Here is a 15,853-nt window from a genome sequence, read left to right on the forward strand (position 1 = left end):
CCAGTAAATTTTACGACCCAGGATGTTCGTTCTATGGACCTGGCCGATCCATTTGACTGTGACTGCCGAAAACTGTGCTGGAGTTAGATGTTGTTGCCCCTTTCAATCTGGTTTTTTTGTAAACCTGATGAACAATTAACCCTCGTGCTTTTGTAGAGTTTGTAAGCTGGAGTTAGATGTTCCTGCCCTTTTCAACTCGGCTGTGACTGTCATATTTTCTTTGAAACAAGGCAAATGGCTTGCCATTCGTTTAATTTAGAGTGAAATATTGTAACAAATCCCAACCAAGGGAAATAACATCACTCTCGCCGGCTGCTTGAGCTCACTGTGCATTACAGAAGCCAAGTGATTAGCCCCCACCAGCACCCACAAACTTATTTCGAACTAGCACATCAAATGGGCTATAAATTTTCATAGGAAAGGCTGCATGACCGTGACAGATTTGGATTCTGACATTTGGGACCTGCGAGGAAATAGCCTATCGAAGGTGGTGTCGACTTACTAGCCAGTCAACAAACGATTCTGCCTACTAGCCGTTGGATTGACATCCAACATCTGTCGTGTATCTTCTATCTCTTGTCTTCTTCTTCCTCCAGCCGCCCAAACCAAACCACCCCGTCGGCTCCGCCTGCTCCCGCCTCCCATGGCTGGCTGCGCCTGCGCCGCCCTACTGTACGTACCCTCCAATGTTGGCCAGTCCCTCCCTCTATTCCCCCACACGTCCTGTTATTCTCCGGCGACGTCAGCCCCAACACGCACCCGCGCCCGAACCAGTCAACCCTCGTACTCCCCTCCGCCTGCGACTGGACTGGCGCGTCTTCAACGGCTCCTGTTCGTTCCGTCTGAGGCCTCGCCGTCGTCCTCCGCCTTGCGGCCTTGGTTCGCTCGCCGTGCGCGGTGCGCCGCCCTCTTGCGTTGTCAACGTCGTCAACAACCGAGAGGAACAAGGAGATGATTGTACGTGGAGAGGATGACAGTAGGGACCCACCAGCGTCATGGTAGTACGCAAGCAAGTGCCTCTATAGTACAAGCCCAAAAATATGGTTCCTCCTAATGGTTGGACATCTGGGGCTCACGCCATTGTCAACGTAGTCAATAAACGAGAGAATTACACTACGAGCGGCTGACACCAGGGACCCAGCAAGTCGCGCAGTTTTTTTTGAGGAACAAGCAGTTGTTATTTATACTAGTTTTAGCGACGGATCAGGGTAACAACGGGGTTGTGCGGGGGCTGTGGCCCGTCTAGCCAGGGTTTTATTTATGTTTACCACATCATGAGCCCAGTTGTGTTTTTTTCTTGCTGAAAATGGCTAGCCCAGTTCTATTTTTTTAAAGAAATACCCAAACAAGGCCTACTTGCTTTATAGGCCCTGCTGGGCTGCAAATCTTTCAAGACGAGGAGAGTTTCATTCGGTTTGCCCAGAAATGGGCTGTACATTATTAAAACACATCAAACAGGGAATTAGTTTCATTTTTTTTCATTACAAGATCTTAAATTCCGTTGATTTTTATGCGTGGACAATTATTTGGATTTTATATTTATATAAATTATTTTTCAAAATAGTTTGAATGTGAATCGATATTTCTGGATTAAAAACAGTTGACCGCACCGAAATATGCAAAATTTCGTATACTTTTTAACCGTGGCCACAATATGGGGTGTAATGCTAACAAAAAGAAGATGGGCTCCAAAAATATTCTTAAGAATTAGCAAATGGGCTGTACATTATTAGAAATAATGGCAGATGGGCTGTATGTTGTTTTCCACAGATTTGAGGCTGACTTGTGCGCCTACTACAGGTTGACACGTATGCTTTCATAAAAAAAAGGTTGAGGCACACGCAATGCCCTGTCAACTTAGTCAACACACGAGAGCAGTGACTGTTGGATGTCCATCCAACGGCTGTCGTGCTTCTTCAATCTCTGTTCTTCATGCTCCAGCCGCTCAAACAAGCGCCGGCGGGACTGCCTGCTCCCTCCTCCCGCGGCCGGCTATGCTGCCGCGTAGGCCTCACGGCCCCATCGTACTCCCATCGCTGGCCTAGCCATCCCTCTACTCACCCACACATGTTGTTATTCTCCGGCGACGGCAGACGAACCAGTAAACCCTCGTACTCCTCCGCGTGGGAAACAACTGCCGAGTATTCCCTGGCTCCGTGTCGTTCCCTTCCTAGGCCTCGCCGTCGTCCACCGCCCTGGTGCTCTCGGCGCGGCCTGGTCAACGTGGTCAATGAACGACATCCATCGTAAGTGGACTGTACGTGGAGAGGCTGGCAGCTGGGTCCACGGCCGCACGCAAGGAAATGCCTCCTTATTACGCGCAAAATAATGATTCCTCCACCTGACAGCTAGGACCCACAGGAAGGGCCTCTGTATTTCGCGAAAAAACGTTCCCCCCGCTGACAGGTCAGACCCACCAGCTATATCTTCCCACGCAAGGAAGTACCTCCTTATTACGCCCAAAAAAATGAATACCCCCTGCTAGCTGGGACCCACCATATTGTTGGGCTGACTTGTGGGCCTACTAAGTTGACGGGGACAAAGGGCTTTGTCAACTTAGTCAATACTCCAGTGACCGTATGATGTCCATCCAACGGCCATAGTGCTTCTTCAACAACTGGTCTTCTTGCTCCAGCCGCCCAAAGCAGCGCCGGTCGTGCCGCCTGCTCCTGCCTCCCGTGGCCGGCTGTGCTACCGCGGAGGCCTCACCGCCCCCATACTACTCCCACCACTGGCCAGGCCATCCCTCCACTCACCCACACCCCCTGTTATTCTGCGGCGATGGCAGCCTCACACCGCAGCCGAACCAGTGAACGCTCGTACTCCTCTCCGCGTGGGCATCCACTGCCGCGTCTTTCCCGGCTCCGCGTCGTCCCCTTCCTAGGCCTCGCCGTCGTCCACCGCCGTGGTGCTCTCGGTGCGGCGTGGTCAATGTGGTCAACGACCGACTTCCATCGAAGGAGTACTGTACGTGGAGAGGCTGACAGCTGGGTCCACGGCAGCAGCAAGGAAGTGCCTCCCTATTACGCGGAAAATAATTATTCCTCCACCTGACAGCGGAGACCCACTGGACGGGCCACCTGTATTTTGCGAAAAAAATCGTTTCCCCCTGACTGCTAGGACCCACCGGACGGGCCACCGTATTTCGCGAAAAAAACGTTCCCCCCGCTGTCAGCTCGGACCCACCGGAAGTGCCTCCTTATTACGCACAAAAAAATGAATACTCCCCCGGCTAGCTGGGACCCACCTTGGTGGGAGGCTGACTTGTGGGCCTACTAAGTTGACGGGGACGAAGGGCTTTGTCAACTTAGTCAATATGAACGATTCTAGCTCCAGTGACCGTACGATGTCCATCCAACGGCCGTAGTGCTTCTTCAACCTCTGGTCTTCTTGCTCCAGCCGCCCAAAGCAGCGTCCGTCGTGCCGCATGCTCCTGCCTCCCATGGCCGGCTGTGCTGCCGCAGAGGCCTCACCGCCCCCTACTATTCTCACCGCTGGCCAGGCCCTACGGCGACGGCAGCCTCACACCGCAGCCGAACCAGTGAACCCTCGTACTCCTCTCCGTGCGGGCTTCCACTGCCGCGTCTTCCCCGGCTCCGCGTAGTCCCCTTCCTAGGCCTCATCGTCATCCACCGCCGTGGTGCTCTCCGCGTGGCGTGGTCAACATGGTCAAGGAACGACTTCCATCGGAAGAGTACTGTACGTGGAGAGGCTGACAGCTGGGTCCACGGCCACAGCCCAGTTTTTTTGTGATTTGCCAAGTAAGGTGCTTTGTCAGGCCTGTTGGGCTGCAAATCTTTCAAGACGAGGAGAGCTTTCATTCGGCTGGCCGAGAAAATGGCCCATCAGTAATGAGAAATGGGCTGTACATTTTTAAAACACATTAAACCGGCAATTAGTTTCAAATATCTTTTTTCCATTTCAAGATTTTAAATTACATTAATTTTTCTGCGTGGAGAATTTGTTGGATTTTACATTGATATACATTTCTTTTAAAATCAGTTTGAATGTGAGTCAAAATTTCGGGATTAAAAACAGTTCGGACCGCACCGAAATATGCAAAATTTCGTATAATTTTTTAACCGTGGCCACAATATGGGCTGTAATGCTAACAACAAGAATATGGGCTCCAAAAAAACCCTTAAGAATTAGCAAATGGGCTGTAAATTATTATAAATAATGGCAGATGGGTTGTACGCTGTTTTCCACAGATTTGAGGCTTTCCTAAAAAAAGGTTGACGCACAAGCACTGACTATTGGATGTCCATCCAACGGCCGTCGTGCTTCTTCAATCTCTGCTCTTCCTGCTCCAACCGCTCAAACAAGCGCCGGCGGGACTGCCTGCTCCCTCCTCCCTACGGCCGGCTGTGCTGCCGCGCAGGCCTCACCGCCCCATCGTACTCCCATCGCTGGCCTAGCCATCCCTCTACTCACCCACACCTGCTGTTATTCTCCGGCGACGGCAGACGAACCTGTAAACCCTCGTACAGTCGTACTCCCCTCCGTGTGGGAAACAACTGCCGAGTCTTCCCTTCCTTCGTGTCGTTCCCTTCCTAGGCCTCACCGTCGTCCACCGCCCTGGTGCTCTCGGTGCGGCCTGGTCAACGACCGACATGCATCTGAAGTGGACTGTACGTGGAGAGGCCGACAGCTGGGTCCACGGCCGCACGCAAGGAAATGCCTCCTTATTACGCGCAAAATAATGATTCCTCCACCTGACATCAGGGACCCACCGAAAGGGCCACTGTATTTCGCAAAAAAACGTTACCTCCGCTGACAGCTCGGACCCACCAGCTATATCTTCGCACGCAAGGAAGTGCCTCCTTATTACGCACAAAAAAAATGAATACTCCCCTGCTAGCTGGGACCCACCATGGTGGGAGGCTGACTTGTGGGCCTACTAAGTTGACTGGGATGGGGGCCTTTGTCAACTTTAGTCAATATGAATGATTCTAGCTCCAGTGACCGTACGATGTCCATCCAACGACTGTAGTGCTTCTTCAACCTCTGGTCTTCTTGCTCCAGCCGCCCAAAGCAGCGCCGGTCGTGCCGCATGCTCCTGCCTCCCATGATCGGCTGTGCTGCCGCGGAGGCCTCATCGCCCCCTACTATTCCCACCGCTGGCCAGGCCCTGCGGCGACGGCAACCTCACACCACAGCCGAACCAGTGAACCCTCGTACTCCTCTCCGGGCGGGCTTCCACTGCCGCGTCTTCCCCGGCTCCCCGTCGTCCCCTTCCTAGGACTCGCCGTCGTCCACCGCCCTGGTGCTCTCGGCGCGGCGTGGTCAACGTGGTCAAGGAACGACTTCCATCAGACGTGGACTGTACGTGGAGAGGCTGACAGCTGGGTCCACGGCCGCAGCAAGGAAGTGCCTCCTTATTACGCGGAAAATAATGATTCCTCCACCTGACAACTGGGACCCACCGGACAGGCCACTGTATTTCGCGAAAAAAACGTTTCCCCCTGACTGCTGGGACCCACCAGCTACATCTTCGCACGCAAGGAAGTGCGTCCGGGTAAAAAAAATGATTCGCCCCCCTGACTGCTGGGACCCACCAGCTACATCTTCGCAGGCAAGGAAGTGCCTGACAGTCGGGACCCACCTGGTCGAAGCGTATGTAGCATTGTCATTCTGGTCGCGAATGTGTACGTACATACTGGTCGATGTAGAGGCGCGCACGTGTCGTAGTAGAGGCGTGCAGGTAGCATGTACACGTACGTACAGCGGCCAGTGTGCAAGAAATAAAATACGGCCACATACGTACATACGGGCAGGGTCTCGAACGCCTACTCGCGCATACGTACGGCCAGGGCTCGTGTACATGGCTGGGTCGGAACGGAGAAACAGCGTCGTCGTCGTGTTCATGGGGAGCCAATCGGCTGGGTCGGAACGGAATGCGTCGTTGTGTTCATCGGGAGGGCTTGGACGGAACAGCCGATGGAAACGAGGCCTAGCGTACCGCAGAACGAAGGAAACGGCCTTGTGTTCGACCGGCCACGTTTGAAACGGGTTCCTGTTCATCGGGAGGGGTCTGGCGTACCGCAAAACGGAGGAAACGGACCTCCTACGGTCGAAACGGAGGTCCTGTTGATCGGGAGGGGTGTGGCGTACCGCAAAACGGACAAAACGGACCTCCTACGGTCGAAACGGGGGTCCTGTTCATCGGGAGGGGTGTGGCGTACCGCAAAACGGGACTCCACGGGACATTGTTCATCTCCACCTTTGACCCCCTCCAGCCTCCACGGGCTACTGTTCATCCACCGTCGACCTCCTCCAGCCTCCACCTGCGACTGTTCATCCACGGGCTCCTGTTCATCCAGCCTCCACCACACGCTACTCCACCGGCTACTGTTCAACCAGCCCTCTCCACGGGCTCCTGTTCAACCACCCCTCCAAGGGCTACTGTTCATCCAGACCTCCACGGGGTGGTCCTGTTCATCCTGCCCTCCACGGGGTGGTCCTGTTCATCCTGCCCTCCACGGGGTCCTGTTCATCCAGCCCCAACCGGCTCGATCGATCGGGGTCCTGTTCATCCAGAGGCAACACCACGGGGTCCTATTCATCCACCCCCACCGAGAACTGTTCATCCAAACCCCCCCAGCAACGCTCACTGTTCATCCGGAGGCAGCATCGATCGGCTTCAGTTAGCAGCAGTAGCGAAGGAATCGCTCGATCGGGTTCAGTTAACAGTCATCGATCGATCGCTCGGGTTCAGTAACGCGTAGCCTGCAGTGCAATCGCTCGGGTTCAGTTAGAGCCCAACGCCTCGCTCGGGTTCAGTTAGAGCCAACGCCTCGCACACACGCGCGTACGTGTACGAGAGAAACGTGCATCGCTCGGCCCCCGACCTCCCACCATAACCGGGAACTCCCCGAAATTTTCCTCGCCCTCGCTTCTACCATGGTTTTTTCCGTCATGGACGGCCCAAAGAATGTCATGCAGCTGCGTCTCCGGCCCGCCCAGGACGAAAAGCCCATTTTCTGTCATGATTTTTTGTCATAGAAGTAGGAGCCCACCACATCTATGATGATACCGGGTTTTGTCACAATTATCGTCATAGAAGTGTCATATGTATGACAGGAAAAAAAATTCGTTCGGCCCAAAATGTCACGGATGTGTCTTTTTTTTGTAGTGTCGATACAGAGAGCTTAACCTGAAATTCGGTCGGACAGGAGATATGACCCTAGCCCGAATGATGGAAATAGCCACTCGGTACGCTAACGGCGAGGAGGAAGACCGACTCCGCAGTGGCAAGAACAAACCAGACACCCAGGACACCGGAGGAGGGAATTCCAGTCGGAAGCAGAAGCGCAAAGCCGAACCCGCAGGTCCTGGTGAGGCCGCAGTTGTGACCCAAGGAAAATTTAAAGGAAAGCCCAAGGGGCCGTGGATTCCCAAGAAAGTGAAAGATCAAGCGGGAAATGATGTGCTAGATTTGTCGTGTCATGTACACACCAAGAAGGATGAAGGGGGAAACCTGATTTATCCCAAACATACCACTCGACAGTGTCGACTCCTGATTCAGAGCTTCCGAGAGGGTCAGCCCGATGAGAAAGAAAAGGAATCTGAAAAGGATGAGGACAAAGAGGAGGATGATGGTTACCCCAATGTCAATGCCACTTTAGTGATTTTTGCTGACATCGAGAGCAAAAGTCGACTGAAAGTTATCAACAGAGAGGTAAACATGGTTGCTCCGGCAACGACGACGTATCTGAAGTGGTCAAAAACTCCCATTACATTCACCCAGCACATGTTGCTACCCCCGGGCGGCAAGCGTTGGTGATTGACCCAGTCGTTGGGGGCACTCGACTGACCAAGATCTTGATGGACGGTGGCAGTGGCTTGAACATTTTGTACGCTGAAACCCTCCGAGGGATGGGCATTCCGATGTCCAAGCTCAGTGAGAGCAATATGCGATTCCACGGAGTCATCCCAGGAAAGAAGGCCGACTCACTCGGTCAGATCACTCTTGATGTGGTTTTCGGTGATTCAAAGAATTACCGCAAGGAAAAGTTGACATTTGAAGTCGTGGATTTTCACAGTGCCTATCATGCTATTCTGGGCAGGCCTGCATATGCTCGTTTCATGGCTCGACTGTGTTACGTGTACCTCAAGTTGAAGATGCTTGGTCCCAGAGGTGTGATACAGTCACTGGGAATCGGCAGAGAGCAGAAGAGTGCCTCCAGAAGGGCTCAAAGATTGACGATGAACAGATGGCAGCAGTAGAGATGCAAGAGTACCAGAAGAATGCAGATCCGAGTGATTTGTTGCGTGCTAAGAAGCCTGCTTCAGAGTATGCATTTCAGCCGTCCGAGGAAACAAAGCCAGTTCAGATTCACCCAACCGACCCCAATGCTGCTCCGACTCATATCTCAACAACACTCGACAGCAAATAGGAAGAAGCATTCATCCAGTTCCTCCGTGAGAACTGGGACATCTTCGCATGGAAACCATCTGACATGCCAGGTGTACCCAGGGGACTGGCTGAGCACCATTTGCGAGTCGAACCAAAAGCAAAACCCATTGAAGAGCAACTCCGTCGGTATGCCATGGAGAAGAGGAAGGCAATTGGCGAGGAGGTGGCTCGGCTTCTGGCAGCGGAGTTCATCCGCGAGATATACCACTCTGAGTGGCTCGCCAATGTTGTCATGGTCCCCTAGAAAGATTATTCACTTCGTATGTGTATCGACTTCAAGCATATCAATTGGGCCTGCCCTAAAGATCATTTCCCTCTACCCCACATCGATCAAATTGTCTACTCGACTGCGGGATGTGAGCGTTTGTCCTTTTTGGACGCATATTCCGGGTACCATCAGATCCAACTGTATGGGCCCAATGAAATAAAAACAGCCTTCATCACCCCATTCGGGTGTTTTTGCTATGTTACCATGCCTTTTGGTCTCAAGAATGCTGGCACAATATTCATGTGCATGATTCAAAAGTGCCTGCTCACTCAAATCAGTCTGAATGTGGAAGAATACATGGATGACATCGTGGTCAAGTCACGTAAAGGTTCCGACCTGCTAACTGACCTCGTTGAAACCTTTGCCAACTTAAGAAGATATGATATCAAGGTCAACTCGTCAAAGTGCACATTCGGAGTCCCAGGTGGAAAATTACTCGGTTTCCTCGTTTCTGAACGAGGGATCGACGCTAACCCGGAAAAGGTTGGAGCAATCCTCCAAATGAAATGCCCTGTGCATGTGCACAACGTTCAGAAGCTTACTGGTTGTTTGTCCGCGTTGAGTCGATTCATTTCTCGTCTTGGTGAAAAGGCATTGCCTCTTTACCGACTAATGAAGAAGTCTGACAAGTTTGAGTGGACTCCTGAAGCTGAAGCAGCATTTGTAGAGCTCAAAGCCCTGCTTTCCACCCAGCCGGTGCTTGCTGCCCCAATTAGCAAGGAGCCTCTACTACTGTATATAGCAGCCACTGGACAGGTTGTCAGCACAGTGTTCACGGTCGAGCGGGAAGAAGAAGGCAAAGCCTACAAAGTTCAACACCCGGTGTACTATATTTTTGAAGTCTTGACTCCGTCCAAGTAGAGATATCCGCATTATCAGAAGCTTGTTTATGGAATTTACTTGACCACGAAGAAAGTTGCACACTACTTCTCAGACCACTCAGTTTCAGTTGTCAACGATGCTCCATTATCAGAAATTCTGAACAACAGGCATGCAACTGGTCGAGTGGCAAAGTTGGCGATTGAACTCCTTCCATTGGATATCAAGTTCAAGGCAAAGAAAGCAATCAAGTCCCAAGCGATAGCAGATTTCTTCGCCGAGTGGATTGAACACCAGCAACCGACTCAGATTCACTCGGAACATTGGACTACGTTCTTTGATGGGTCCAAGATGCTGAGTGGCTCGCGTGCTGGGGTTGTCTTGGTATCCCCAAGAGGCGACAAACTCAGTTATGTTCTCCAGATTCACTTTGATTCTTCCAACAATGAAGTTGAATATGAGGCACTTCTGTATGGGTTACGTATGGCCATCTCACTTGGCGTCCGACGCCTGATGGTTTACGACAACTCAGATTTAGTGGTCAATCAAGTGATGAAGGAGTGGGATATCAGGAGCCCAGCTATGACCGGTTATTGCAATGCAGTAAGGAAGTTGGAAAAGAAGTTCCACGGGTTAGAAGAGCCCAGCTACCCCGAATCAAGAATCAAGCAACTGATGACCTGGTGAAGTTAGGTTTCACTCGGAAGCCTATACCTAGCAATGTGTTCTTGGAACATCTTGGTACCCCATCAGTGCAAGAGGATCCTTTTACAGAAGAGCCCCCGCAACCAAAAAGTTCAACCGATCCGACTGAGATTGAAGTCCCGGCCGTGGTCGACTTAATTATGGAAGTTTTGGTAATCACTCCCGATAGGACAGTACCATATATTGCGTATCTGCTCAGAAAGGAGCTTCCAGAAGACGAAGATGAGGCCCGTCAGACTGTCCGTCGATCCAAAGCCTTTACAGTGATAGGTGGACAACTTTATTGAGAGAGTGTCACTGGAGTCGCTCAGCGATGTATCACACCAGAAGAAGGTCGAATGTTTCTAAATGATATCCACTCGGGGACCTGTGATCACCATGCGTCCTCTTGAACCATCATAGCCAAAGCATACCGAGCGGGATTCTACTGGCCGCGTGCAAATGAGATGGCAAAAGATATAGTCGATAAGTGCGAAGGCTGCCAGTTCTACTCAAACATGTCTCACAAGCCTGCATCTACCCTCAAGACTGTTCCTCTTGTCTGGCCGTTTGTAGTTTGGGGGTTGGATATGGTTGGACCCTTCAAGACCGGCAGAAGTGGTTTCACACATTTGCTCATGGCAGTCGACAAATTCACCAAATGGATTGAAGCCAAGCCTATCAAGAACCATGATTCGAGCACTGCCATCACTTTCATCAGAGAGTTGATATTCAGATATGGAGTCCCTCACAGCATTATCACATATAATGGCTCCAACTTTGATTCTGATGAGTTCAGAGCGTTTTGTGCTTCCCAAGGCACTCGGGTCGACTATGCATCTGTTGCACACCCGCAGTCGAATGGGCAGGCAGAAAGGGCGAATGGCTTGATCCTACAAGGGTTGAAGCCCCGGCTGATGCGCGACCTCAAGCATGCTGCTGGAGCTTGGGTGACAGAATTACCGTCTGCCTTATGGGGATTGAGAACAACTACCAACCGGTCGACTGACCGAACTCCTTTCTTCATGGTGTATGGCGCTGAAGTTGTGCTTCCGAGTGACTTGCTGCACAACGCTCCCCGAGTGGAACTTTTCTCAGAAGCTGAAGCAGAACAAGTACGCCAAGATGCAGTTGACCTCCTGGAAGAAGAATGTGAGATGGCTCAGATCAGGTCGACCATCTATCAGCAAGACTTGTAACGATTCCATGCCCGTAATGTCAGAGGTCGAGCGTTCCAAGAGGGAGACCTTGTGCTCCAAGTGCATCAGAAATGACCTCACAAGCTCGCTCCGGCAAGGGAAGATCCCTTCATCATCACCAAGGTGCTCCACAACGGGGCGTATCACCTCTACAACGTAGCCAAGAAAGTAGACGAGCCACGCTCGTGGAATGCGGAGCTGCTCCGCCGTTTCTATACCGAAACACTCGGATCGACGAGTTGTAATAAGAATCCTTCAGTTTGCTTATCAAAGAAAAGATTTTTGCAGTATCTTAATGATTGTTATCCCATAAACACATGTGTTCGAATCACCCAGTGGGTGGCTTAGCCACGAATCTGATTCTCCTAAGTTTCAAAAACCACTCCGAGTGAAGAGCAATCCTCTCACTCGGGGGCTTAGCCGCGAATCCGATTCGCCTAAGTTTCAAAAACCACTCCGAGTGAAGAGCAACCCTCTCACTCGAGGGCTTAGCTACGACCCGGTACTCGCCTAAGTTAAAAACCACTCTGAGTGAAGAGCAACCCTCTCACTCGGGGGCTTAGCTACGACCCCGTACTCGCCTAAGTTAAAAACCACTTCGAGTGAAGAGCAACCCTCTCACTCGGGGGCTTAGCTGCGACCCCGTACTCGCCTAAGTAAAAAAACACTCCGAGTGAAGAGCAACCCTCTCACTCGGGGGCTTAGCTGCGACCCCGTACTCGCCTAAGTTAAAAACCACTCCGAGTGAAGAGCAACCCTCTCATTCGGGGGCTTAGTTGCGACCCCGTACTCGCCTAAGTTAAAAACCACTCCGAGTGTAGAGCAACTCTCTCACTCGGGAGCTTAGCTGCGACCCCGTACTCACCTAAGTTAAAAACCACTCCCAGTGAAGAGCAACCCTCTCACTCGGGGGAATTAGCTGCAACCCCGTACTCACCTAAGTTAAAAACCACTCTGAGTGAAGAGCAACCCTCTCACTCAGGGCTTAGCTGCGACACCGTACTCGCCTAAGTTAAAACCACTCCGAGTGAAGAGCAACCCTCTCACTAGGGGGCTTAGCTACGACCCCGTACTCGTCTAAGTTAAAAACCACTCCGAGTGAAGAGCAACCCTCTCACTCGGGAGCTTAGCTGCGACCCCGTACTCGCCAAAGTTAAAAACCACTCCGAGTGAAGAGCAACCCTCTCACTCGGGGGCTTAGCTGCGACCCTGTACTTGCCTAAGTTAAAAACCACTCCGAGTGAAGAGCAACCCTCTCACTCGGGGGCTTAGCCGCGAATCCGATTCTCCTAAGTTTCAAAAAACCACTTTGAGTGAAGAGCAACCCTCTCACTCGAGGGCTTAGCTGCGACCCCGTACTCGCCTAAGTTAAAACCCACTCCGAGTGAAGAGCAACCCTCTCACTCGGGAGCTTAGCTGCGACCCCGTACTCACCTAAGTTAAAAACCACTCCGAGTGAAGAGCAACCCTCTCACTCGGGGGCTTAGCTGCGACCCCGTACTCGCCTAAGTTAAAAAAACACTCCGAGTGAAGAGCAACCCTCTCACTCGGGGGCTTAGCTGCGACCCCGTACTCGCCTAAGTTAAAAAAACACTCCGAGTGAAGAGCAACCCTCTCACTCGGGGGCTTAGTTGCGACCCCGTAGTCGCCTAAGTTAAAAACCACTCCGAGTGAAGAGCAACCCTCTCATTCGGGGGCTTAGCTGTGACCCCGTACTCGCCTAAGTTAAAAACCACTCCGAGTGAAGAGCAACCCTCTCACTCGGGGGCTTAGCTGCAACCCCGTACTCACCTAAGTTAAAAACCACTTCGAGTGAAGAGCAACCCTCTCACTCGGAGGCTTAGCTGCGACACTGTACTCACCTAAGTTAAAAACCACTCCGAGTGAAGAGAAACCCTCTCACTCGGGGGCTTAGCTGCAGCCCCATACTCGCCTAAGTTAATAACTACTCCGAGTGAAGAGCAACCCTCTCACTCGGGGGCTTAGCCGCGAATCCGATTCGCCTAAGTTTCAAAAACCACTTCGAGTGAAGAGCAACCTTCTCACTCGAGGGCTTAGTTGCGACCCCTTACTCGCCTAAGTTAAAACCACTCCGAGTGAAGAGCAACCCTCTCACTCGGGGGCTTAGCTGCGACCCCGTACTCGTCTAAGTTAAAAACCACTCCGAGTGAAGAGCAACCCTCTCACTCGGGAGCTTAGCTGCGACCCCATACTCGCCTAAGTTAAAAACCACTCCGAGTGAAGAGCAACCCTCTCACTCGGGGGCTTAGCTGCGACCCCGTACTCGCCTAAATTAAAAACCACTCCGAGTGAAGAGCAACCCTCTCACTCGGGGGCTTAGCCGCGAATCCGATTCGCCTAAGTTTCAAAAAACCACTTCGAGTGAAGAGCAACCCTCTCACTCGAGGGCTTAGATGCGACCCCGTACTGCCTAAGTTAAAAACCACTCCGAGTGAAGAGCAACCCTCTCACTCAGGGGCTTAGCTGTGACCCCGTACTCGCCTAAGTTAAAAACCACTCCGAGTGAAGAGCAGCCCTCTCGCTCGGGGGCTTAGCTACGACCCCTTACTCGCCTAAGTTAAAAACCCTCCAAGTCAAGAGCAACCCTCTCACTCGGGGGCTTAGCTGTGCTACCTCTTGAGCACTGCGTTGGTTTTCCCTTGAAGAGGAAAGGGTGATGCAGTAAAGTAGCGTAAGTATTTCCCTCAGTTTTTGAGAACCAAGGTATCAATCCAGTAGGAGACCACGCACAAGTCTCGCGCACCTACACAAACAAATAAGAACCTCGCAACCAACGCGATAAAGGGGTTGTCAATCCCTTCATGGTCACTTACAAGAGTGAGATCTGATAGATATGATAAGATAATATTTTTGGTATTTTTATGATAAAGACAAATAAAGATGCAAAGTAAAATAGACGGCAATAAAAATAGCTAAGTGTTGGAAGATTAATATGATGGAAAATAGACCCAGGGGCCATAGGTTTCACTAGTGGCTTCTCTAAAGATAGCATAAGTATTACGGTGGGTGAACAAATTACTGTCGAGCAATTGATAGAATTGAGCATAGTTATGAGAATATCTAGGTATGATCATGTATATAGGCATCACATCCGTGACAAGTAGACCGACTCCTGCCTGCATCTACTACTATTACTCCACACATCGACCGCTAACCAGCATGCGTCTAGAGTATTAAGTTCATAAGAACAGAGTAATGCTTTAAGTAAGATGACATGATGTAGAGGGATAAACTCATGCAATATGATATAAACCCCATCTTTTTATCCTCGATGGCAACAATACAATACGTGCCTTGCTGCCCCTGTTGTCACTGGGAAAGGACACCGCAAGATTGAACCCAAAGCTAAGCACTTCTCCCATTGCAAGAAAGATCAATCTAGTAGGCCAAACCAAACTGATAATTCGAAGAGACTTGCAAAGATAACCAACCATACATAAAAGAATTCAGAGGAGATTCAAATATTGTTCATAGATAATCTTGATCATAAACCCACAATTCATCGGTCTCGACAAACACACCGCAAAAGAAGAGTTACATCATATAGATCTCCAAGAGAATCGAGGAGAACTTTGTATTGAGATCCAAAGAGAGAGAAGAAGCCATCTAGCCAATAACTATGGACCCGAAGGTCTGAGGTGAACTACTCACACATCATCGGAGAGGCTATGGTGTTGATGTAGAAGCCCTCCGTGATCAATGCCCCCTCCGGCAGGACGCCGGAAAAGGCCCCTAGATGGGATCTCACGGGTACAGAAGGTTGCGGCGGTGGAATTAGGTTTTCGTGGATGCCTCTGATGGTTTGGGGATACGTAGGTATATATAGGAGGAAGAAGTAGGTCGGTGGAGCCACGAGGGTGGAGGACACGCCCCCCAGCCTCGTGGCCTCCTCGTTCATTTCTTGACGTCCACTCCAAGTCCTCTGGATCACGTTTGTTTCAAAAATCACGTTCCCGAAGGTTTCATTCCGTTTGGACTCCGTTTGATATTCCTTTTCTGCGAAACACTGAAATAGGCAAAAAACAGCAATTTGGGTTGGGCCTCCGGTTAATAGGTTAGTCCCAAAAATAATATAAAAGTGTATAAATAAGCCCATTAAACATCCAAAAGAGAATATATAATAGCGTGGAACAATCAAAAATTATAGATACGTTGGAGACGTATCAAGCTGCGACCCCGTACTCACCTAAGTTAAAAACCACTTTGAGTGAAGAGCAACCCTCTCACTCAGGGGCTTAGCCGCGAATCCGATTCGCCTAAGTTTCAAAAACCGTGAAGAGCAACCCTCTCACACGAGGGCTTAGCTACGACCCCGTACTCGCCTAAGTTAAAAACCACTGTGAGTGAAGAGAAACCCTCTCACTCGGGGGCTTAGCTACCACCCCGTACTCGCCTAAGTTAAAAACCACTCCGAGTGAAGAGCAACCCTCTCACTCGGGGGCT

This window comes from Aegilops tauschii, chromosome 7, assembly GCF_002575655.3.
Source record: "Aegilops tauschii subsp. strangulata cultivar AL8/78 chromosome 7, Aet v6.0, whole genome shotgun sequence".
NCBI lineage: Eukaryota > Viridiplantae > Streptophyta > Magnoliopsida > Poales > Poaceae > Aegilops > Aegilops tauschii.